At 44.9% G+C, this 27,059-nt stretch overlaps 1 protein-coding gene across 1 annotated transcript in view; it reads right to left on the reverse strand.

The window, feature by feature from the left end:
* Positions 1–26,857, reverse strand: part of SLC8A3 (solute carrier family 8 member A3) — a 200,372-nt gene extending 173,515 nt beyond the window's left edge. Inside the window, exon 1 of the mRNA XM_049897952.1 lies at positions 26,777–26,857. The gene's annotated coding sequence lies outside the window, so the exon portion shown is untranslated. The remainder of the gene's footprint in view (positions 1–26,776) is intronic.
* Positions 26,858–27,059: the final 202 nt, after the last annotated feature.

Below are 27,059 nucleotides of genomic sequence, written 5' to 3' on the forward strand. Positions count from 1 at the left end.
AGCCACACACCTTGAGAGATCGAGTCAATGGGGCTGCAGGCTAGGGGCCATGGTCTTGGGGGACATCTAGGTCAACTGGCATAACATGGTTCATAAAAAAAAAGGTTCTACATCCTACTTTGGTGTGAGTAGCTAGTGTCTGGGGTCTTAAAAGCTTGAGAGCAGCCATCTAAGATACATCTATTGGTCTTATCCCATCCAGAGCAAAGGAGAATGAAAAAAAGACACAAGGAAAATATTAGCCCAAAGGACTAACGGACCACATAACCACAACTTCTATCACCTGAGCTCAGAAGAACTAGATGGTGCCTGGCTACCTCAACTGACCGCTCTGACAGGGATCACGATAGAGGGTCTCGGACAGAGTGGGGAAAAAAAATGTAGAACAAAACTCAAATTCATTTTTAAAAAAAGACCAAACTTACTGACAGAGACTGGAGGAACCTCCAAGACAGTGGCCCCTGGACACCTTGCTAACTCAGAACTGAAGCCACTCCAGAACTCCAAAGATTAGACAAGCCTATAAAACAAACAATAACACATGTGAGGAATGTGGTTCTTAGTTCAATCAAGTATACAAGACCAAATGGGCAACACCTGCCCAAAGCAAAGACAAGAAGGCAGGAAGGGACAGGAAAACTGCAAATGGATATGGGGAACCTGGGGTGGAGAGAGTGCTGCCACATTGCGGGGATTGCAATCAATGTCACAAAAAAAATTTGTGTATAAATTTTTGAATAAGAAACCAATTTGTCTTGCAAATTTTCACCTAAAGCAGAATAAAATAAAAAAACAAAATCCTGTGGATCACAAAGGTCTGATCCACAACCAATCATGGATGGTACAGGACTGGTCAGCATTTGGATCCATTGTGTATGGAGTCACATCAAGCTGGGGGTAGACTCGATGGCAGCTATCTACAACAACAACAATATCAGGACCCCTTTAAATTCCCAAGGCTTGTACCCAAAGAGACATTCCCTTCAGGACACAGTATGCCAGGATGCATCCTGTAACATGAAGGCCATCCTCCCAAAGGGCCCTGTGGATTAACTAGGTTTCGCATTCCCCAGAATGGCAGCCAAATGCTGAGGCTCACATTCCCCACCAGTCCAGGCACTGGGGTCCCCACAACAGGTGCTTGGGGCCTCTGGCTTTGACCTCACTCAGAGGACAAGAGGTTATAAGGATGACAATGAAGATCAGGGTTGTTGAAGACTCCCAGCATCCACATTCAGAGGCTCAGAACACTGTCATAATCCGTAATGTGCACAGAGATGCTCTTCACAGGCTTGCCACACACCCACCCTGGAGAAATGTGGATAGAGAAGGATCTTGGTTCCTTGCCTTGGCCTCTGAAAATGCTGACACTCTGTGGATTCTGACAAGCCTCACGCAGGAGGAGACAGAAGGTGGGCACAGCTGGGGCAGCTCTTTAATCAAGAGCCAACATGGTGAGACAGGAGGTGGCAGCTGCATGGGCCAGCAAACCACAAGGGGCTGAGATGTCTACAGAGTTTGAGGAGAGGGCTGGCCTTCTGCAGTAAAAGAACATGGAACACTGAGGTGGTAGAGTTACCCTGATGAGTGGAGCACAATGACTCCCATTTATCTTTCCTGCCGGGAGAATTAAGGAGGGTCAGGGTCTTTGTTCTTCTTCCATCCTGCAGAAACCATGCTGTGACAGGTTTTTATGAGAAGCATGCTATCATCATGTGGCCAAAATCAGAGGCCAGTTTAGAAAGAATGTACCCTGAAAAAACAAATGAACTAAAAGAAAGGATCAAAAAAAACAAGGCAAGAAGGCGCCTGTACTAAGTTTCTGGAGTTAAAGGTGAAAAATGGCCTGTGATTTCTCAGTTATTCTTTCCAGTCCCGCCAGGAAATGCTTTCTGGATGAAGTGTTAGAAGAAACGGGAATACCGCTAATGATCAAGTCAATGGTTTTTGTTTTTGTTTTTTTTCCCATCATCCCAGACCCAGACATCAATTGGGATAGATCCCAGTCTCCTGGGGTCTAACCCAGGCTCTTAGAGACCCAAATGATCTTTGTGGTTCCAGAAGGCTCTTAATCAGCCCCAATACGTACTCAGAAAAATGACTCAGTTTAAGAACCCCAGAACCACCCAATACAGATATTAATAATAGTTTACACTTACAAGTGCTTATTGCATACATAGGATTCCCTGGGTGGTGCAAATGTTTAACATGCTCGGCTACTATCCAAAAGGTTAGAGGTTGGAGTCCACCCAGAGGCACCTCAGAAGAAAGGTCTGGTAATCTACTTCTGAAAAATCAAGCACTGAAAACCCTAGGGAGGGTTTTCTGACACACATGGGGTCTCCATGAGTCTGAATCAACATGATGGCAACTAGTTTGGTATTGTGTGTCTAATGCCAAGCACTTTCTCATTTAATCTTCTCAGCAACCCAATGAAATATGCAGTATTATCTCTATATTACATTTTGAGAAACTAAGAGTTAAGTCATTTATTCAAAGTATTAGGCAAAGAAGTAGCAGAGCCAAATGGGATAAAATTTACAGTTTTATCCACTCCATTTTACTAAAAGGTCCCACTTTGTTATAGAGCCTTCACAGTCCCTAATCAGCCCCCAGTCTGATCTGGTCTTAGGAGCAATGTGACTGCCCCACTCATCCCCATTGGAGAGATTAGCCATTTGGTAAAGCTGCCTAGTCCCCAGGTTTACCAGGGTGTCCTGGATGCCTGCTGCGGTCTCCCACTTGAATATTCTCCTTTCTATCAGTTCAGTTTGACAAACATTAACAATAGTTTGTGATTTGCCAGGCCTGGTACTAGATGCTGCTGGGTAAAATGAAAAATAAGATACAAGGTTTGCCCTCAAAGGTATGATCTAGCAGGGTAGACAGATGCACAAACAGACAATTTGACCATAATAAGTGGAGGCAAGGGCAGAATGCCATGGTCACATGAAGAGGGCAGAGAGCCAGCCTGGGGATTCAGGAGGGCGTTCTGAAGGAGGTGATCTCTGAAATGAGTCTTCAAGCCCAAGTGAGCTTTGTTCAAAAGAAGAAAAGTGGGAAGGGCATTCAAGTCAAAGAGAACAGCCCAAGCAAAGCCATGAAGACATGAAAAAGCCTGGTGTGTGGATAGGATTACAAGGAATTCAGTGTGAAGCAGGAGGGTTAGCATATGAGGCTACAGACACAGGGAGGACTCGATTCATGGGGAGTCTTATATGCCAGGCTGAGAAGATGGGATTTTATCCTAGGGGCAGTGAAAAGCCAATGATAAGATTTTAAACTGGAGAATGACACGGTCAGATTCTATTTCAGAAAAGCCTGTTTGGCTAAAGGGTTTAGGATGGCTGCAAGGGGAACAAGACTGGAGCAGGCAGATCAGTGACAAATCGACTGGAAACAGAGCAGATAAAGATAATGTGGAGGGCTAGGGTATATTCGAGGAGCCCTGGTGGCACAGTGGTTAAACACTCAGCTGCTAACTGAAAGGTCAGTGGTTCAAACCCACCAGTGGCTCTGTGAAAGAAAAGACCTGGCAATCTGCTCCAGTAAAGATTACAGCCTAGGAAACTTTATGGGGCAGTTTGACTCTGTCCTATAGGATCACCATGAGCTGAAACTGACTCGACAGCACACAACAGGGTATGTTCTGCAGACAATGGCCCTCCTCCCCCATGTCACACTCCTCTCCCTAGTGAAACGGATGCCCTGGCTCAGCCTCTGGCCTCTCATTCCTTTCCCAGCTTATTTTCCTAACGCCCCCAGGGCCATCTGCAAGGTGTCTGTGTCCTCAGCAGTGGCTCCTGACATCTTTTAATATCACTGGCAAATTTAATTAAAGTCACTGTTCCTCTGCTCTTCCAGAACATTAATAAAACAGTGCCACCAGGCCAGACCAAGCAAAGTCTCCCTCCGCTACACCCTCCACTTTCTCCAATGGGAACACTCCTCCGGGCCTGTCACCAGCTTGGGTAGAGTCGTCCTGCTCTGCTTCTAAATCTGGGCCCCTGCACAGGCGTCACAGCCAATTTACATTAAAATTTTAGGTGCAGACAGGCAAGGCGCTGGCTCTAGTATGTCACCCGAGTCCAAGTGCATTGCATCTCCGCCTGTGCCTCTTCTGCCTATAAGCGGTGAAAGTCAGTGTGAGTCCTTCTCTCCATGGCAATGCTCCCCCTGAAACACGGGAGCTAAACTCCCCACTCTGTCAAGAGTAGGCAAGATGTGACCTCTGCTGCTTAGGCAGTTTGACTGTCCCAAGTGGAACTCGGGTCCAAGGAGGAAAACACGATGCTAAATGCTTTTCATCCTTCATGACCTCTTTAAATCTTCACAGTGAAGGAGGTACTATTATCATCATACCCATTTTGCAGATGGGAAATTAAGGGTCAGAGAGGTTAAGTAATTCTCCCAAGATCACAGCCAGTAAGTAGAAATGTAAGGATTTGAACTCTGGAAGTCTAATTTCAGAGTACTGTGTGTTAACCACTGTGTTTGGTAAGTGCCCTGGGGTTTGGGGACCCTGTTGAGCAAGAGCCCAGGGAGAGCAGGGGGTGTCTTTCTGGATGTGAAGGCCTCATTACAAGTTTGGAGGCTCTACATGACATATTGCACTGGGCAAATCTGCTGCAAAAGACTTCTTTAAAGTGTTAAAAAGCAAAGATGTCACTCTGAGGACTAAGGTGTTCCTGACCCAAGCCATGGTATTTTCAATCACCTCATATGCATGCAAAATCTGGACAGAGAATAAAGAAAACCAAAGAATTGATGCCTTTGAATTATGGTGTTGGTGAAGAATATTGAATATACCATAGACTTCCAGAAGAATGAACAAATCTGTCTTAGAAGAAGTGTAGCAAGGATGCACCTTAGAAACGAGGATGGCAAGACTTCATCTCAGGTACTTTGGACATTTTTCAGGAGGGACCAGTCCTTGGAGAAGGACATCATGCTAGTATAGTTGAGGGTCAGCGAAAAAGAGGAAGACCCTCAATGAGATGGACTAACACAGCAGCTGCAACAACGGGCTCAAACATAGCAATGTCTGTGATGGTTGCACAGGGTTGGACAGTGTTTCATTTTGTTGTGCCCAGGGTCACTATGAGTCAGAACTGACTTGATGGCACCTAACAACAAAAACAATACACTCCAAGTGGTAGAACCCCAAATTTGAAAGCAGGAGGCAGGACTTTCTTCCTGGCTCTGCCTCCAGGAGCTACAAGACCTTGGAGAGTCAGCAAACCTCTCAGGGTATCAGCTTCCTCACCCATAAAATTCTGGTTGGATTAGACAATCTCTGTAGTTCCTTCAAGTTAAAGAAGCTTTGATTGTAGACAGGCCCATCCCTCAAAAATCAGAGAAGTGAAGGGACCCATTGGAGTTTATGTTGGCCCAGAGCAGTGTAACAGCCGGGCATGAACTTTAGTCTCCCAGAGATATCAGTACCTGTCATGAAAAGGTAACTGAGGGACGACAGTGGCGAAGGGTATCCAAGAAGTAGTTGAGGAGAGCCTGCATTCTGCACCATAAAATTTGACCCAAGATGCATTCTGCATCTTGGATCAAATTCATTTTTTAAACAACTTCCTTTTCAGTGGGAGTCCTTGGTTGGCATAAACAGTTAAGCACTAGCCTACTAACCTTAAAGGTTAGCAGTTCAAACTTACTCAAAGGTGACTCAGAACAAAGGCCTGGCAATCTGCTCCTGAAAGACCACAGCCGTGAAAACCTTATGGACTGCAGTTTTACTTTGCAACGTACGGGGTTGCCATGAATTGGAATTGACGCAACAGCAACTGGTATTTTTGTTTCTGGCCCTTCAAATAACCATTCTGGGTCAAGTACTGTGATTGAAACTTGTTCCATGAACAAGCTCCACCACCTCCCCAGCCTTAAAGACTTTATAGTAAAAGGAATAATTGATTACAATTATGTCCTGGGAAGTAATATCTTTTTCTTTGTTTGCTTTAAACTATCAGGTTGGTCTCTGTACAGCTGCCTCAAGCCGTGTAGGCAGTGGCCGCAATGCAGCACGGTTTTATGAATCTTGCAGTCGTACGTGATAAGATACAATATTGCTCTTGCTTCTCTGATCCCATGCAATTGTCATATTTTGTCTTCCCTGAAACCCCTCAAACCCTTAATGACATCCAAATCACATGATAGCTTCACAGAACCCTGCTGACATTCTCCCAGCCACCACCACACAAGGAGAGAAAGCCTCCTAAGAGTACAGGGCTCCAGCAGGCATCAGTATCTTCATACTTTATATAAATCAAAACCAAAAAACCAAACCAAACCCAGCGCTGTCGAGTCGATTCCGACTCATAGCGACCCTGTAGGACAGAGTAGAACTGCCCCATAGAGTTTCCAAGGAGCACCTGGAGGATTTGAACTGCCGACTCTTTGGTTAGCAGCCGTAACACTTAACCACTACGCCACCAGGGTTTCCATATAAACCAAAGCTTTTAAAAAATAACAAGAACAACAATAATCATACCTATTCATTGAGTACCTACTTGATGGCTGTCACTTCACTAGGAACTTTTATATCTGCTATTTGATACCTCACAATCCCACAATAAGACAGGATTTTGAATTAAGAGTCTGAGACTCAAAGATTAACAATTTACCCATGATCTACCATCTGAGCAAGTGACACAGCTGGGCTGTGAAACTTGATATGTCGAATGCTAAACTAGGGATCTGCAGCTGTTTGGTCAAGAACCTATGGCTCCAGAAAGTTGAAAGTCTTCTGGGAAGCTTTCCTAGACAACAGGGCCAGATTACCCAATAAGCAAGGTAAGCATAGTCTTACTTGTGCTTACTTGCTAATCTGTAGTGAACAATTTCACAAGGGTTTCACCACATCTTTGGATGGTGAAAAACATGTGAAATTATTCACTACAGATTAGTAAGTAAGCACAAGTAAGTGCCTGCTTATTATGCTTTACTGTGTCATCCACTCCTGTCAGGGGTTGTAAATTTGAAGAGGCTTTGATACTGTAGGAAGGTGCTGTGGGATTGTGGGAGAGACAGATGCCAGTCATAGCTAGAAGCAGAATATTTAATGTGAAAAATCTGAAATCGTTCGCTACAGATGATCTGGTAAGCAAGGTAAGCAACATGTTTACCTTGCCTATTGGATAATTCCCCCCTCCCCCCCCACCCCCACCTGACAATGTCCTCTTCCTCCAAATCCTTCAAAATAAATCATTTACACCTCTGGTTTCCTCTAACACTTCTTCTGTATCACTAGTGAAGCACTTGTCACACTGTACTGAGCTTATCTGTTTACATGTCTGTCTTCCACACTTTTGTGGAAGCTCCATAAGGTTTCAATTAAATACGGGAAAGTTTTGTTGTTGTTGTTGTTTTTGTAACAGAGTTTGTTACACTTGGTGGAACTCTATTGATATAGACGAGGTTAAGCCTGACCTCTGATATCTTTTCTGCCTCTAAAATTCTATGATTCATAGATTCCTACAGCTTACCAGACTCTGTGGAAGCCAAAAGTCTTTGCCCTCTGCAAGCCCTTGACAAGACTGAGAAGTCACAAACACAAAATAGGTGGGAAAGGTAAGAAGAGGAAGGACTTTAGCCAGCTTAATGTAAGCTCCTTTTCTCCCAATGCTGGATCTACATTGCCATTTTAAGTCTTTCCCAAGTTGGAGCCGGTGATGGAACAAGGACCACATTCTAGAGATGGTTGTGCATCTGGATTCTGTCGCAGATGTCAGTTTTGGAATATCTGGGAGTGAAGCTGAGATATCTAGATTTTTAAGAAGCTCCCCAACTGATTTTAAGGTACAATCAAGGTTGAGAACCCTGAGAGAAAAGACAAGGAACACAGCCTGACTGTGACACCTGGACCTCCAGAATTTCAGCCACTGGGGGCACTCTCTCGACCAGGAGAAAGACTCTTCGTGCACCATGAGTTGACTCACAAATGGGTAACACATGGCCTTTCTATACACTGGACAAACATCCCATTCTTTTGGACTCTAACTGACTTTGCCAAGGATCCCCAACCCACTGCCGTCGAGTGGATTCTGACTCATAGCAACCATATAGGACAGAGTAGAATTGCTCCATATGGTTTCCAAGGCTGTAATGTTTAAGTTCAAAATCATCAGTTGGAACAAGGTCAGGGATCAACTGCAGAACAGACCATCAATTGCTCATATGCAAGTTCAAGTTGAAGCTGAAGAAAATTAAAACAATGTCCATAAGAACCAAAATATGACCTTGAGTATATCACACCTGAATTTGGAGACCATCTCAAGAACAGATTTGACACACTAAACACTAATGACTGAAGACTAGACAAGCTGTGGAATGACATCATGGACATCATACATGAACAAAGAAAAATCTCATTTAAAAAAGTCAGGAAAGAAAGAAAAGACCAAAATGGATGTCGAAAGAGACTCTGAAACTTGCTGTTGTACGTAGAGTAACTTTTAAAGCTAATGGAAGAAATGGTGAAGTAAAACAGTTGAACAGAAGATTTCAAAAGGCGGCTCTAGAAGATAAAAGAAAGTATTATAATGAAATGTGCAAAGACCTGGACATAGAAAACCAAAAGAGAAGAACACACTTAGCATTTCTCAAACAGAAAAAACCTGTCTTAGGGTGGGTTCTCTAGAGGAGCAAAACCAGTAAAGCGTATAAAAATATAGAGAGAGGCATTTAAAAAAAAAATTTTTTTTTATTGTACTTTAGATGGAGGTTTACAGAACAAACTAGTTTTTCATTAAACAGTACACATATTGTTTTGCGACATTGGTTACCAACACCACGATGTGTCAACACTCTCCCTTCTCGACCTTGGGTTCCTTATTACCAGCTTTCCTGTTCCCTCCTGCCTTCTAGTCTTTGCCCCTGGGCTGGTGTGCCCTTTTAGTCTTGTTTTGTTTTATGGGCCTATCTGATCTTTGGCTGAAGGGTGAACCTTGGGAGTGACTTCATTACTGAGCTAAAAGGGTGTCTGGGGGCCGTACTCTCAGGTTTTCTCTAGTCTCTGTCAGGCCAGTAAGCCTGGTTTTTTTTTATGAGTTAGAATTTTGTTCTACATTTTTCTCCAGCTCTGCCTGGGACCCTCTATCATGATCCCTATAGAGCAATCATTGGCGGTACCCAGGCACCATCAAATTGTACTGGACTCAGTCTGGTGGAGGCCATGGTAGATGTGGTCCATTAGTCCTTTGGGCTAACCTTTCCCTTGTATCTTTAGTTTTCTTCATTTTCCCTTGCTCCTGAAGGGGTGAGACCAGTGGAGTATATAGAGAGAGATGTATATCAAGGAAACAGCTCACACTATTATAAAGACTGGAACATCCCAAGTCCATGGATCAGGATAGAGGCTTCTCCTGATTCACGTAGCTGTAGGGGCTGGCGAACCCAAGATTGGCAGGTTGGAGAGCAGAGCTCTTGCTCACAGGATGTGAAGATTGATGAATCCTAAGACTGGCAGGCAAGTCTGCAAAGCTTCTCCTGATTCACATAGCTACAGAGGCTGGTGAACCCTAGATCAGCAGGTTGGAGAGCAGGACTCTTGCTCATAGGCTGTGAAGATCAACAAATCCCAAGACTGGCAGGTAAGCTTCTAGCTCAAGTCCCAAGAATAGGAGGTCAGATGAACAAGAGGCAGCTGCAGGATCCAGTGCAGGCAAATACCAGAACATCCACTTATATTCAGATGCAGGCTACACGCCCAAGGAAACTCTCTTTCAACTGATTGCCAACTCACATCATGGGGGTGGTCACCTGGGGGTGATCACATATAAACACTGATAATCATGACCCAGCCAAGTTGACAATCTTACCCATCACAGCCCAACTCCTGTCAATTTGGCACCTGTACACATCTCCCAAAACATACATAATCTCTGAATGAAGACAATTACAAAGTCATACTTACATCCAACATGATACAACTAAAACATGCCCAAATGAAAATGGGGCACTAGCTCCGTTTACATCTTATATTTTATAAGTGAAGAAAACAAAAACATTTGGTGCACACATACAAAGCAGAAATACTCAGAACATTTATAGTCCTTGTTTCTGCAACTGGTCATATGGCCGTAACTGGTATTTAGAACTACCTCCTTCCACCACCCATTCCATATTCCCTTTGCCCTCAGAAAGCACCTCAGCCAGTCGTGGTTCTTTACCTGGTGGGGTGACCCAAACTTTTATTCCCAAAGGGTCTGGGCCATTACTAGTCATGTTGGAATTGGGTTGCTATAGTTTTCCATTGACTTTATTCGCAGGGCATGATAGTACTAGAGGACGCCCTAAGGGATCTCCTGCACTCCAGACATGCTTTTCTTTACCTCCGTTATATAATATCAATCTGATTTCCTCTTGGTAATCAGGATCAATCACACCAGCCAGTATGGTAACTCCCTTCTTTGCCTGTTGATTTGGAGGCATAAGAAGCCCAACATGGCCAGAGGGCATTCTTAGCTTCCACTTCAGTGGAATCAGTGTTGTGTCTCCAGGTGGGAGCATTCCTCCCTTTGGAACTAAGACCTCTAGACCTGCAGAGCATAAGGACTCGGGGACAGGGAGCAAAAATCTTGCGAATGACTCACTAGGGGTAATAATGAGTGCTGCCACTCCTATTTCCACCCGTTGATTCCTGGAGCCATGAATTCTGGCTATGGGAGAAATGGCATCATATATTGGATGCTGGTTTAGAGCATATACAGCCTCCTGGGAAACACTTCCCCAACCCTGAAAGATATCGCCAACTAGCTGGTGCCTCAACTGTGTATTTAGGAGGCAATTCCATCATTCTATCAAGTCAGCTGTTTCAGGATGAATGGAAACACGGTTAGACCAGTGGATTCCATGAGCATGGGCCTACTGCCACACTTCATTTGCTGTGCAGTAAGTCTCTTAATCAGAGGTAATGCTGTGAGGGATACCATGATGGTTGGTAAGACTTTCTTTAAATCCACAGATGGTAGTTTTGGCAGAAGCATTGAGTGAAGGGAAGGCAAATCCATATCCAGAGTAACTGTCTATTCCAGTAAGGACAAAATGCTGCCCTTTTCATGATAGAAGTGGGCCAATATAATCAACTTGCCATCTGGTTGTTGGTTGATCACCTCGCGGGATGGTGCCACATTGGAAGCTCAGTGTTGGTCTCTGTGGCTGGCAGATTGGGCAGTGAGCAATGGCTGTAGCCAATTCAGCCCTGGTGTGTGGAACTCCGTGTTGCAGGGCCCATGCATAACCTCCATCCCTACCACCATGGCCACTTTGTTCATGAGCCCATTGAGCAATGACAGAAGTAGCTGGGGAAAGAGGATGACTTGTTTCCACAAAACTTGTCATCGTATCCACTTGATTGTTAAAATCATACTCTGCTGAGGTCACACTTTGGTGAACATTCACATGAAACACAAATATCTTCACTTCTTTGGCCTATTCAGAGAGGTTTATCCACATATCTCTTCCCCATACATCCTTGTCTCCAATTTTCCGATCATGTTCCTTCCAAATCCCTGACCATCCAGCCAAACCATTGGCCACAGCCCATGAGTCAGTATACAACCATACATTTGGCCACTTGTCCTTTTAAGCAAAGTGAACAACCAGGTGCATTGCTCAAAGTTCTGCCCACTGGGAAGATTTCCCTTCACCACAGTCCTTCAGAAAGTTTCCAGAAAGGGGCTGTAGTGCTGCTGCTGTCCACTTTCAAGTGGTACCTGCATATTAGGTAGAACCATCTGTAAACCAGGTGGGATTTTTCTCTCCTTCTGTCAACTGATCATAAGGAACTCCCCGTGAGGCCATACGTACAGACTGGGAGATGGAAGGAAATGTGACAGGAGTGGAGACCATGGGCATTTGGGCCACTTCCTCATGCAACTTACTTGTGCTTTGAGGTCCTGCTGGGACCTGGTCTTGTATATACCACTTCCATTTAATGATGGAGTGCTGCTGTGCAAATCCAACTTTATGACTTTATGACTGTTGGTCAGACAACACCCAGTTCACGATGGGCAGTTCAGGCTGCATGGTGACTTGGTGGCCCATGGTTCAGCATTCAGTCTTTACTAAGGCCCAGTAACAAGCCAAAAGCTCTCTCTCAAAAGGAATGTAGTTATTTGCAGAGGATGGCAGGGCTTTGCTCCAAAATCCTACGGGTCTGCACTGTGATTCACCAATAGGGGCCTGCCAAAGACTCCAAACAGCATCTCTATCTGCCATGGACACTTGAAGCCCCATTGGATCAGGTGGATCATATGGCCCAAGTGGCAGAGTGACTTGCACAGCAGCCTGAACCTGTTGCAGAGCCTTCTCTTGTTCTGGGCCCCACTCAAAACTTGAAGCTTTTCGAGTCACTTGGTAAATAAGCCAGAGTTGTACACCCAAATGAGGAATATGTTGCCTCCAAAATCCAGAGAGGCCCACTAGTGCCTCCTTTTTAGTTACCTGTGGGAGCAGCCAGATGCAATAACTTATCCTTCACTTTAGAAGGAATATCTCAACATGCCCACGTCACTAGACCCCTAGAAATTTCACTGAGGTGGAAGGTGCCTGAATTTTTGTGGATTAATTTCCCACACTCCAGACACAAATCGTAAACCCTGGTGGCGTAGTGGTTAAGTGCTACAGCTGCTAACCAAAGGGTTGGTAGTTTGAATCCACCAGGCGCTCCTTGGAAACTCTATGGGGCAGTTCTACTCTGTCCTATAGGGTCACTAGGAGTCGGAATCAACTCTATCGCACTGGGTTTGGTTTTTTTTGGTTTAGACACAAATATTTTACCAATAAGTCCAGAGTCATTGACACTTCTTCCTTACTAGGTTCAATCAGCATAATGTCATCAATGTAATGGAACAGTGTGATGTCTTGTGGAAAGGAAGGACAATCAAGGGTCCTGTAGACTAAATTATGACATATGGCTGGAGAGTTCATGTAGCCCGGCAACTGTAGGTGTATTACTGGCCTTGCTAGCTGAAGGGAAACTCCTTCTGGTGTTCCTTTGAAACAGGAATGGAGAAATAGGCTTTAGCCAGATCAATAGTGTCATATCAGGTACCAGGAGAAGTATTAATTTGCTCAAGCAATGAAAGTACATCTGGAACAGCAGCTGCAAGTGGAGTCACCACCTGGTTAAGTTTTTGATAATCCACTGTCATTCTCCAAGATTCATCAGTTTTTTGCACAGGCCAAACAGGCGAGTTCAATGTGGATGTGATGGGAATCATTACTCCTGCATCCTTCAAGTCCTCGATTGTGGCAGTAATCTGTGCAATCCCTCCAGGAATGTAGTATTGGTTTTGGTTTACTATTTTTCTAGGTAGAGGCAGTTCTAATGGCTTCCACTTGGCTTTTTTTACCATAATAACTTTTACTCCATTTGTCAGGGATCCATTGTGAGGGTTCTGCCAGTTGCTGAGTGTACCTATTCAAATTATGCATTCTGGAACTGGGAAAATCACTACAGGATGGGTTCGGGGACCCGCTGAACCTTGTATGAGATGGACATCAGCCAGAACTCCATTAATAACCTCCATAATGACCTCCTTATGCCACCACTCTGACTGGTGGGCCACGGTGACATTTTGGGTCTCCTGGAATTAGTGTCAGTTTAGAGCTAGTATCCAGTAATTCCCAAAAAGTCGATTATTTCCTTATGAACAGTCACTCTCACTCCTTTGGGGAAGGCTGCCAGAGAGATTAACCATATAAATTTCTGGTAGTGTATTGGAGTCTTTTCTCAAAGAGACCTGGCCTCCCCTTCATTCAAGGGGTTGTGGGTCTTTAAGCTCGCTCAAGTCTGAGAATTGGTTGAGAGACCATGACTCTCTATTCTAGCAATTCGAGTTAGACTGCTGTTCACCTGACCTAGAATTCAATCATTTGTACAGATCAAGTAAATATTTAGTAGATTTCCTATCTTTCACTCCTCGGGACACCATGCATGACTAAGTAGCCAATGCCATAAGTCCATATGAGTCAGACTATTCTGATTACTGCATTGACTCCGCTGTTCATTATGGTAACTAATGCTTAGCATGTCTTTGTTGACTGAGTGCTGCCTCTTGGCCTCTACTACCACAGGCTCTGGTCAGCCACATTATAGTTAGGTGTCTAAATTCATTTAGGGCAATTCCCACTCTCAAATCTGATTTACATAAAATAGTTATCACAGCAGTCTTCAAGGATGCTGGAGCTCCCTTCACAAATTTGTTCCTCACCGCTGTGGTAAAAGGTGTGTCCTCTGGGCATTCTGTGTATGGGTTCGTGAGTCTAGCTTGATAAACCCACTCTAGCATGCCAATTTCCCTAAGCCTTTGGATATCTTCTTCTACAGTATACCAAGGCAAGTCTGGCACTTCAACTTGACTTACTGTAGGCCACCACATAATCCATGCTCCAGCAACCCAACCAAATAAACTATTAGATCCTTTCCTAACTTCTCAAGCTGAAACATTGAATGAAGAATCTGTGCTTAGTGGACCCATATCAATAAACTCAGATTGATCCATCTTTATGTTCCTTGCACCATTATCCCACACTCTTAATAACTATTCCCACACATATTCTCCAGTTTTCTGTTTGTACATATTAGAAAAGTCAAGCAGTTCTTTTGAAGTGTAGTATACCTCCTCTGGGTCACAGTTTGTACTTAGCCTTTTGGGGCTTGCTGGGACTTAAGTCTACTTATCGGTCTAGAATCCAGAGTCGGTAGGGTGGAATTGTTTTGAGAACATCCAACATCATCTTGTAAAGCATCTGCCTCAGTGATGCCCCAGGCAATGACTCAGGCAAGGGCTCTTTAGAGGCAGCTGGGCTGGGGCTAATCTGGTTAGATGGGAGTGGAGGGGCTAATGGTTTTTCTGGGCAGGGTGGTGTAGCAGACAAACATAAGTAATCTCTTCAGATCGGAGTGGTTCTCTTGGCAGGAGTGATTGAATGGAATTTAGGGGCTCAGTGTCTCCAGCTTCCTGATTAACTGCCCATATGTCCCCTTCCCAAGTTTCAGGGTCCCATTTCTTCCCAAACAATGCCCTCACTTTAATTTCAGACACCTCTCGAGGTTGGCAATTGAGCTGGCATTGTAATTCAGCCACTCTTACAATAAGACTCTGGGTTTGGTTTTCAGCAATATCAGCTCTGTTACTACAAACAATAAGGCTTTCTTTCAAAGCACAAGTGGAGACCTTTTGAGGTCATTTATGTGGCACTTGAGCTTTGACTCTGAAGCCCTGGGCACATCCCTTTCTTTCACCAGTTTGTCTAGCAAAAGTAGGACCAACCAACCAGCTTCCTTATACTTCTCATTCTGACAAAACTGTAGAAAGATATGATACATGTATTCACCTAGAGCCTTGCCTGTTGGCAATACCTGATCTATTGGTAGTAATATTTTGCATTTTTGTATTGCCACCTCATGCCATGGATTAGCAGTGCCCCCTTTACTGCTGGAAGCAGAGTCATCAACATTTTAAGACTAACCAGACTTGAGAACCAATTTAGGAAACTCATTCTTACAATTTTGTTTCTCTAGAATCACTTTTAGTATCAAATGTCTTAGGTTGGGTTCTCTAGAGAAGCAAAACCAGTAAAGTGTATAAATATATAGAGAAATTTATATCAAGGAGATGGCTTATGCAACTGTAGAGGCTAGAATGCCCCAAGTCTGTGGATCAGGATAGACGCTTTCCCTTATTCATGTAGCTGTGGGAGCTGGTGAACCCAAGATCGGCAAGTCAGAGAGCATGGCTCTTGCTCATAGGCTGTGAAGATCAACAAATTCCAAGATGAGCAAATAAGCTGATAGCTCAAGTCCCAAGAACCAGGGCTTAAATGAACAGAAGGCTGCTGCGGGATCCAGAGCAGGCAACAGGCAAACGTCCACATATTTGGATGCAGGCTACGTGCCCAAGAAAACTCCCTTTCAACTGATTGGCTACTCACAGCAGATCCCATCATGGGGGTGATCACGTATAAACACTGAGAATTATGGCCCAGCCAAGTTGACATACAATCTTAACCATCACACCTCATATGCATGCAAAAGCTGGACAATGAATAAGGAAGACTGAAGAAAAATTGATGCCTTTGAATCATGAATATTTAATATTCCATGGACTGCTAGAATAACAAACAAGTTTGTCTTGAAAGAAATATAGCCAGAGTGCCCTTGAAAGTGGGGATGGTGAGCCTTCGCCTCATGTACTTTGGACATGTTATCAGGAGGGACCAGTCCCTGGAGAAGGGCATCAGGTAAGACGGAGGGTCAGCAAAAAAGAGGAAGATTCTCAATGAGATGGATTGATGCAGTGGCTGCAACAATGGGCTTAAACAAAGCAATGATTGTGAGGATGGCAGAGGACCAGGCAGCGTTTTGTTTTGTTTTACATAGGGTCTCTATGACGGCACGTAACAACAACTACAATAATCTTTAAGGAAGCTCACTGCCACATTTTTCTTCCACAGAGCAGCCAATGGGTTTGAATTGCTGACCTTTCAGTTAGCAGCCAAGTACTTTAGCCACTGCACCACCAGGGGTCCTTCTTGTAAAGGATAGTCAGCATCAACTCCCTCCCCACCTAAGCAGATTTTCTCCTTGTCAGTTCCTAAACTTGCTATCTGTTTGGTTTATACCTTTTCTGAGGAAATAAATAAGTTCCAAAGTTCCCACATCTTCATTGAAAATAATACTACCCATCGATTTTTACCAAAACATTTTTAGTTTTCCTTTCAGTGATGATAACTTAGGTTGATTTATCCATACTTGTTCATTCATTCATTCGTTTGTTTGTTCATCCATTCATTGTGCATTTGTATAAATCCAGCCAATGTGTCACAAGTTAACTTTCACTGAATTTTGTTGAGAAGACTACTCTGATTTGCATCCAATTCATTTTTTTCACACACTCAAAAAAAAAAGACAAGTTCCCAGAAGGCAGGAATTTTTGTCTGTTATTTCTGCATCCCCGGTGCCTAAATCAGTGCCTGGTACCTGTAGATGCTCAGTAAATATGTACTGAATGAATGGATACATCGAATGAATGTGCAATAATAGAAGGGATAATATTCAGTGATTTCTCCCACCCTTGGCAGTGTTCCAATGGAGGTTGAGGAACCATCTGTCAGTGATGCTATGAGTGAGGTTTTCCAGATTTGAGTGATGTGAACAAAATATAAGCCCCCTTGAGGAGCACCCAGTTCACTGGAGAGCAGTGACAGAAACCCAAATACTTACAGTACAACCACACAAATGCTACATTTGGAAGCATATGCAATGTGTCAAGCAAGAAAGCACAGAGGAAGAAGGGTCTAATGTTGCATAGGATTGCCAGGGCCAGATTCATGAACCAGGCAACACCGAAGATTTGAAATATGAATAGGATATAACTGAATGGAAGCCAGTGCATTTCAAACAAAGGAAATAGAATGGCCTTGCTAAAGAAAAAAGGCATGAACAAGCACTGTACATTTAGGGGAGAGTGAGCAGTATGGCTGAAGGGCAGAGCACCTGAAAGTGAATGTGGATATTAAGTTAGAAACAGTTGGTAAAAAGGCCTTGGGTGCCACGCTAAGAAATTTGGGCATTGTTTTGGAGACAGTAAGGAACTAGTGAAAAAAAATTTTTTTTTTTTTATCATAGGCAGAATAAGATCAACTTTTTCCTTTTTGACAGAAGGACTAGAGAGATGACCATGGAAACTGGCTCAGCAAATAAATGTAGGGCAAGACTGGAGGCAGGAAGACAAGTTCATGGATGATCACAATATTTGAGTGAGAGGCAATGAGTGCAGTGATGCAGAAGGTGTATTTGGAAACTATCTCAAAAGTAGAATTAATACAAACTGGAGACAACCTGAAAACAGAAGATGATGGCCAAAGAAGAATTAAGAGGTATAGCAAGGACCAAACCATACCAGGCACTTTCTTCATCTCACTGGCCCTGAAAAGTTCCCCCTGATTCAGAAATCTCCAGGCAGCCAGGATCCAAAGAAACAGAAGCTGAAGGAAATCAGCCAACTTAGACACCTGATCACCTTGGGGACCTTCCTATAACTGTGAGACCAATGGACCAGTGAGCATTCTGGGCTCTTCAGGAGGAGAGCAAGAAGCCCCTGTAATTCAACCAAGGCATCACAGTGCTCCTCATTCTAATCAGGTAAAAATCATTTGTTGATTCAATAGTTCATGCTGCAATACATTCTGGGGATGCATTGATGAAGTTCCCTGCAGGAGCTCACAGAAAAGTACACAAGATTAGTACATAAAAAGGGTTTGGAAAATTATGAGCACTGGCTGAAAGCACCATGGAGGCCTTAGAGTTGGACATCTCAAGTCTATTTCAAATAAGAATACAGTTTCACACGAAAGTAAATGAACTCAAGGAACTCGTTACTCCCAAGAAAGAGTGCTAGCTGGAAAATAAAAATTATTTTCAAAAGATCCAAAATATTGAGATGAATGCAAAGCCCAGAGTGACTATAAGGAAGCCTGATTCTGCTCATTGATTCATGAAAAAAAAAAAAAAAAAAACCTGTCAAACACTCACTATTGTGCCAATCAGAGTTGTTGGTTCTTTGAAAATAACTTCTGCATGGATATGTTCTCAAAATTTATTGAGTGCCAAATATGTGTCATGCTCTGTTCTAGCTATTGGCAATTCAATATTATATCTCTTGCCTGGACTATTGCAATAGCTGCCAATCTTACCCTACCCCTTACAGTCTACTCTCCACAAAACAGCTGTAAATATCTTTTTAAAATGTAAGTCAGATTGATTATGTCATTCTTTGCACCCCTTCTCTTCCTGCACATACACTGCCCCCCCTCCACATATATCCTCTACTGGCTTCCCTTCTAACTTACTGATCTTACCTCCTACTACTTTGTTTTGCTCCCTCTACACTCCACTCCAAGGAGCCCAGGTAGCACAAATAATTAAGCTTTCAGCTGCTAACTGAAAGGCTGGTGGTTTGAACCTACCCACTGGCTCCACAGGAGAAAGACCTGGTGATCTGCTACTACAAAGATTACAGCCGAGAAAACCCTATGGGACAGTTCTACTCTGTTACATGGAGCCACTATGAGTCGGAATCAACTCAACAGCACCAAACAACAACACACTCCATTCCAGCTAAGGTGGACTTTCTGGAGTCCCTGGAATTTACCAACCATCAGACTGCCCCAGGGCCTTTGCATTCCCTGTTCCCTCTACTTGGAATGCCCTCACCCAAAATATCCACATTGCTCACTTTTTCATTTCATTGAAGTCTCAGATGCCACCTTCTCAAAGAGGCTTTCCCCACCCACTTTATATAAACGTGATCCCACCCACACCCTCAGCACTTTCTGTCTCATCACTTTTCATTTTCTTTATAGTACATGTCACTTGCTGAAATCACCATTGTTTTTGTTTTGTTTGCTTACTGGTTTGCTCTATGTTCCCCCTTATAGAATATAAAATCCACAGTGGCAGGACACTTGTCGTTTTTGTTGCCGACAGTATTCTCAGTGCTTAACTGGAGTCTGGCATAGTGAGTGTTCAGGAAATACGTGTTGAATGAATGAATGTTAACCTTGCAGTATTGAGTGATTTTACAAAGGTCCACCTGTGGAAGGAGATTTCAAACTTCCTGCAAAGCCTTAGGGTGGAGAGGTAAATGGCTTAAGCCTTGACCTCAGAGAGCAGGTAGTTTTGTTCATTCACAAGAATCAACAGGGCCATATAGTGCCTGGACAGCAGTTGTGAGCCTCTCTCTAAACACAATTCCTTCTCTGCACATACCCTTCTTATCTACCCCTTATGTTCCCTCTACTGTGTATGGAATAATGATAACCAGAAGTTACAGTGCATCATTCATTCAACAAACATAAGTGACATTATGTGCCCACAATTTACAAAGCCCTGTTCTCTCGTATGATTTCATTTAATCCTTCTTGTGAGGATGCTTACACAGATGAAGAAACTGAGGCTCAGTGCATTGCCAAGAGTTTCTATGCCAATAAATATAGAGCCAGAGCCAAACCGTGGTCCTCTGGCTGCTAGGAGGTCTCTTTCCACCAGGTCTGAAGGAATGTGTCATGCCAAGAAGGATCAAGAGAAAATATCCCCAGCCACTGGAAGGAACTCAGGCCTGGGGTAAGGGGAGTGAGAAATCCAGGGCAGCCTGAGAGAGACACTGTCCCTGCTCCACAATGAGGAAGGGCTGACATCCCTCTGCCCTGTTGCCTACCTCTCAGGAGAAAGCTGGTGATCAGCTTGCCTTTTGGTGCATTTTTCTCAGATCATCCCCTAGAAGGAGCCTGAGTTATTTTAATGCCATTTATTTTCTCTTAATTTTTTCAAGTGTTGAAATATGAAATTAAGTCATATCACTGCTGAATTAAAAACCAGTGGAATCTGGTAAGCAAAGTCATCTCTCTGAGACAGTGCTAGGGATTCTCTTGCACAATCAACTGTAGAGGTGCTCTGGACCCTCCTTTCACTAACAGGTGCTGGGGAGTTCCACAACTACCAGCCGCTTTGAGTCAGCTTCAATTCATGACAACCCCACATGTGTCAGAGTAGAACTGTGCTCCACAGAGTTTTCAATGGCCCATGTTTCAGAAGTAGATCATTAGGCCTTTCTCCCAAGGTGCCTCTGGGTAGACTCAAACTTTCAGTTAGCAGCCGAGCTTGTTAACCATTTGCACTAGGAAGGAACTCCTGGGGAGCTCTAGCTACTGTCTTTGCAGCTGTGCCCTCTCCCCATTCCCCTAACTCCCCTTTAAGTTGATTCTGCCATGAGTTCCTTTGAGGGGATGAAAAAGAACAGACTAAAGAAAAGCCTACTTGTCTTTCTGGACAGGAAGACAGTGAGTGGTATGTTAGGAGGCGAGTAGAGTGGTTTCAAATAGATTCTCAATAGAAAGTGTAAAAAACCAAACTCCATGTAAGGCAGTTGGTCTAGTAGCGAAGGTAGGCCACATGCAAAAAACATAAAATCTGCATTTCAAAAAGTATAAGGGCTCCACAAAAAACTGAAAACTCAGAGGTGGAAGGGACTACTCCTCCATCAAGCTTTCCCATCAGGAAGAGGCAGTTGAATTGAACCTTGAAGGACAATTAGGAGTCTTAGTGGAAGGTAAACCATGAAGAAAGGTCCAGAAGAGGAAAGGGAAAGTTTACTCAGGTGCCTACATGGGAACTGTAAAAAATGAGACTAGACACAGAGTTGGGAACCAGGACACAGGGGGCTTTGAATACAAGGAGTTGGACTGCTGTAAAAAAAAAAGGGGGGGTACTTCAAGATTTTTTGTGTAGGAAAATGATAAGCCTAGTAGGGTATTTTGGGAAGTGAATCTCGCAGCAGTAGTTGAAATGAATTGAAGGTGGGAAATGTTGAAGCTGGGAAGATGTTAAAAAGCTATTTTTTATAGGGTAATAATTACTACTACATACAGTTAGTAAGGACTGAATGGGAAAATCAGCATAAAATATTTTGCAACAGAGTGGGTAATAGGTGATAAACGCTCATATGTTGGCTGCTATGATAATAATCATTATTGTGCAGCAGGTTATAAAAATCTGCACTTCGTGGTAGTAGGAATGGAGAAGTGGGGAATGGGCTCAAAAGACAAAAGCAATACTTGGGAACAAGAGGGATAAGTCAAAGATAAATTTAGGGGGTTTGAGCCAGAGTGGCTGGAAGTTTGTTGGTGCCATCAAAAGAAAGTGGGAAGTCAGGAGCTCCTAGGATCAATGATGATGTCAATTTAGTAAAAAATCCAATTTGAGGAGCTGATGGGACATCCTTTGGAGATATTTTGCAAGTGGCTGGAAATGAAACCCCGGCTTAGAGAGTTAGAGATACAGACTATGTCACTAGCCACACTGGAATATTAACAGAAGCCATAGAGGGAGACTGCTAAGAGATAATGGAGAAAGGGAAAACAGGGAGGAAGGAGAGAATCTTGGAAGGAAAGTGGAAGAGGGACCATCTAGAGAATTAGTGGACCCTGGAGGGTTGGTGTGACAGAAGCCAAGAAAGGAAGGTTTTAAGAAACTAATCGTCAATGTTATCTGGGTTGAAGTGAGAGAAAAGAGAGGAAGAGATCATTATATCTTGAGGAATGGGAAGTCCTTGGTTGATGAGAGTTAAACAGAGGGGAATAGTGGGAACACAAAAGGCTAAAAGAGTGATGAGGAAATACAGACAGATGGTTAGCCTAAAGTTTTAAGGATTTATTGAAGGCAAGAAGGAGAGAGAGAGAGTGATGGGGAAGAGGAATTAGCCAGAGGATTGTTGAACACATTTAAAATTGGAGGAAGAGGAGTCAGTGTAGAAGGAGAAAGACTTCAGACAAGATAAAGAGCCTGTGGGACAAATTCCTGGAGGTGGACAGGAGTGGCTCCTGGGCACCATGCAGGAGGGGAAGAGGGATTTTTTTTTTTACTGTAAGATTAGTGTCAGAAAAGAATGAGGAATGAAGCAGAGAGATCAGGGTATAAAGGATGAATGTTGACCAAGCTCACACTGGCTTCATTCTCAAGGACCACACACAGCAGTGCACAGTTTTGAAGTCCTCTCTCCGAAGTGATTTGGAAATTATCACATGGGAGCCAGGGCATGATCATAGTTTCCAGTCTCACTTCCGGATCCAGTCCCCACATGACCTAGCATTCCTGCACACAACCAGGAAAGCCCTATTTGTCATTTCAAATATCAAGGCAGTAAATGCTACTTGTCTCATTCCAAATTATAGCCAGGATTAAGTACTGCTTTATTCTTAGTAGATGTGACTCTGTACACCGCATCTGAGTACACTCGATTCTTTAGTCAGTCTCCATACACAAGTGATTCTTCCTATCCAGATGCCTTACTCTATAGTTTCTATGGATCTAAATCCTTCTTACTCTTCCAGAACCCTTCCTGGGGCCTTCCCCCGCCCCTAGAGATCTCTCTGTCTCAGATCTTTGAGAGTGTGCCTTGCTCTGCAAGCTCCGTGGGTCACAAAATGTGTCCTACACCTTCTCGAGCCTCTTTTTCTTTCCTCTAAGGCGCCCTTGCCCAGAGTGCATACTCAAAACACAAATGAACAAGCGAACATAATTCAATCTCATGAAAGAAAAATCAGGGGAACTTCTTCCTAGAAAAGTAGCTCTGGTTTGGACACTAAAACACAAAGAGGAAGCCCCACCTTCACAGGCTGCTAGAATCATACACTTAGGTTTCTACAACAACCTCCTAACTCTCTGCCTCCCACTCTCTCCGCACCTCCCAGTTTCAACATACTATATAAAGTGCAAATCTGACCACACGCTTCAATACTTCAAACCTTCCTGACCCCTACACTGGAAATTCAGGTTAAAGTGGAAATCCTTAGCATGGAGTACAAGCCCTTCAAGATTTGCATCCTATGGCTTTTCCAAACTCATCGCCCCCTGCATTTTCTCATCTGTCTCCAGCCACTTAGAAGAACTCTTACCCACTTTAGGTCTTTGTGTACTGATTTCTTCATTCGTAACACTTTCTCTCCCACCTCTTCCCTCCCTGCTTCATTCTCTTTCACCGACCTATATCCTTCCTTTCTGGGCTTAGCTGCCTTGAAAGTCCTCCTTAACCCCTATGAGGAGGCATTCTTCCTGTATGCTGCCATTGCCATTGCACCTGGGACTTAACTTCCGCTGGCAGGAATCATTTTATATGGTAACTGCCTGCTTACTATTTGGTTACCCCTACTGGAATGAGGGACTCCTGATGGTGCAGTGATTAAAAGCTCGGCTGCTAACCAAAAGATCAGCAGTTCAAATCCACCAAAAGCTCCGTGAAAACCAAATGGGGCAGTTCTACTCTGTCCTGTAAGGATGCTATGAGTCAGAATCGACTCCATGACAACAGGTTTGGTTCTTTTTATTACTGGAATGAGAGTTTATGAGGGAAGTCATCATGTCTATTTTATTTGTCTTTGTACTTAGCGCATGCCTGGCAGAATAGGCTGTTGGTGAATACTTGTTGAATAAATGACCGACTGCTTTCTCTTTTGGGGTACAATATGTTTCTGAACCTCACCAAATATTTAAACCTGTAGGTAAAGCAACCAGGCTTGAGTGAAGGGGGAGTGATTCTTCTCCTCCTATCCAAACTTGGTGGCTTGAAGAGAAGCCAAGATGTCTGACACATTCCCAAAATTCATTGTCCAGATTCTGGCAATGACCGGATCATGCAGGCTGGGGAACAATGCCCACAATCACTACCCATGGACAATACAAACAACTGTGCCCAGAGACTGTACAAGGAACTGCCTTGCACAGGCACAAGGCAGGGTTGGGGCAAGAGGACATGTGATCAGCTCCAGGCCCCAGTCCAGGACAGCACAGGGGAAAGGAATAATTGTACAGGGTTAGTTTGATAACCCTATTCCTCTTTCTCTGACCAGGAGGCTAGAGGGCAGCATAAGAGATGCCAAAGTAGAGGTCAGAGGAGCCAGAGCAGAGAGGGGATGATACGTAACTTGTCCCTCTAAGGGCATACATTCATCCAGTAATTACTGAGTGCCTAATCTATGACAGGCAAAGTGCTAGGACCTGGGGACACTATGTGAATAAACACCTGCCACCTTTCCTGCCTTCATGGCACTCACTGTCTAGAGGTATGACAGGCATTAATTACCCAATCACATCAATAAATATAATTTGCATCTTTAAATTACTTCAGAATGACAGGTTCAGGCGATAGGTGTATAAGATAAGGAGTCCCAGCCTAGTCAAGGAAGGTACAGAAGGCTTCCCTGAGGAAGTAACAAATGAGCTGAGAGCCAAAGGGTGAATAGGAGTAGATTAGGCAAGGATGGGGTGGAAATTTAGAGGTGAGGGAAGAACAATAAAGCACTCCAGGTTCAGGAAACTGCATAAACAATGGTCTTCCCATCTTCATTAAGTTAAAGAAAGAATCACTTCAGCCAAGTTCAGTTCCATAGGTTCCATTCATTTCTTCCCAACCCAATACCTGTATTTTATTTAAAGAAAAAGGAACTATGGAGTGGGCCTGTGGGGGGGGGGGGTACTGCTGATGGGAACTATGTATGGATTTGGACAGCTCCACCTATTATGAGAGGTCAGAGGTGATGGTCTGGTCCCTAGTCACCCTGAGCTCTGACTGTTAACCATGCTCATTTGGAGAACCGCAAGGCATGAAGGGGCAGTTTCCTCTCAAACTTGGATTCAGTGAAGCTGACAAAAAGAAGCGCCAGCCGGAGGGCAAGCTGGCATACACGGTGAACTGATTCCTCTATTTCAGGAAGAGCATGGCGCAGCAGCTATATTTGAAAACCGAGATAAACAAGAGCTCAGCTCAAGTGGATGGGGCACAACAGCTGCGGAAGATTAATCACAAGCGGCTGCAAGTCACTCGGCTGCCAGAGGCCCTGAGACTTCCCTCTTGGTGCCCCACCAGAAGGCCGGATGTATTTGTATCACGTACCCACAACCCCCTCCGCTTCGGGTGTTTCTTGACCACCCAGGAGCTCCGCATCTTGCTTCCAGCTGCAGTCTGCGTTTCCGAGAAATTGCGTCCCGTCAATTCCAATGCTTCTGAGCTAGAGACCGAACCATCAACCGTTTAGGGTTTTTTTTTTTGTTTTTTGTTTAATTCTCCAGAAGACAGTGTGTGTGTGTGTGTGTGTGTGTGTGTGTGTGTGTGTGTGTGTGTGTGTGTGTGTGTGTGTTTCCTAGGGAGGGGGAAGATGGGCAGCGAGCGGATAAATTTATGGCACTGCATTACCAGCGTTTGTTCTATTTAACCACCATCACCACCACCCCCCGTTTAAAAATAAAACACTAGGTATAAAGGCAAAAAAACTGCTTTTTCCACTCCCGGAGCAAACCGCTTTCTTCACCTGCCCGGATAGCTCGGGTCCTCTAGGCAGGTCAGGCAGGGCGGCCTGCAGGAGGAGCGCTAGCCTCTGAAGGAGGGCCTGTGGCTGTGTGTGTGCGTGTGTGTGTGTGTGTGTGTGTGTGTCTTTGTGTCTATGTGCGTGTGTGTGTGTGTGTGTGGCTCTGTGTGTGTTTGTGTGTGACAGTGGTGGTGGCGGAGCGGGGTGGGGGGGTGCTGAGTTGTATACAGTACTTCGCTTCTCAGCACCCGGCCTGGGACCGCCCAGACCACCGCGGTCTGGAGAGCGCAGGACTCCAGAACCCTCCTTCTCCCCGCCCCTTGGCCCGCCGGCGGCCGGTGCGCTGAGGCTGCAGCTCCCAACCCGCGCGGCGTCCGAGTCCAGAGGTTGGGGTGCGCGCGTGCGTGTGTGCATGCGGACGCGCGCCGAGTGTGGAACGCGCCCTCCTCAGAGCCCCCCAAACCCGGCAGGCACTTACAGCCCAGGAGCACAACACACCCTGGCACCGCCAGCACACACATGCACACATGCATCCACGCACCACAGCATTCAGCCCTCTCAATGCGCACCCGTCACTAAGCCAACAACCCCACAACCCGACTGCACACATATTCCCAGGCGCCCCCCTGCACCCTCCCATAGACACACTACCAGACACCACCCCCCCCCCGCCCCCAGCACTGCATACACGATATACACTTTCTGGGGCACCCTCCCCCCACTTTTTCTGGCACTAAGCCCACAGGAAGGCAGCTCATTGGAATGATATTGAGAAATAACTTAATATCATTATTCACAACCAGGGACCCTCCGGGGGTCATCCCAAGCCCCCCACCCTCTGCCTCCCCTGCCTCAGCAGCTGGCTGAGGGGGCAGGGCAGGAGACTCACCCCCTTACTCACCGTTTCCTCTCGGCCTTCCAAGCTGAGTGGGAAGCGAGGGGAGTAAGGTGCGCGATGCCCCGCCGCCGGGCCTCCTCACCGGCCGCAGCGGCTCATCGCCCCCGCGGGCTGCCCGCCGGCCGGAGCCGCGTCCGGGGCATGTCAGGCCGCCGCCGCCGCCCGCCCGCTGGGGCTCGCTGGCTCGTAGCAGTCAGGGAGCTGCGGGGCAGCGCATCTGGAGCGCGAGGTCCCGGCTTGAGGGGGACTAGGTCCAGGGCGAGGGGGCCTGGGGAGGGCTACCTCC

The sequence above is a fragment of the Elephas maximus genome, chromosome 10, assembly GCF_024166365.1.
Source record: "Elephas maximus indicus isolate mEleMax1 chromosome 10, mEleMax1 primary haplotype, whole genome shotgun sequence".
NCBI classification, from domain to species: Eukaryota; Metazoa; Chordata; class Mammalia; order Proboscidea; family Elephantidae; genus Elephas; species Elephas maximus.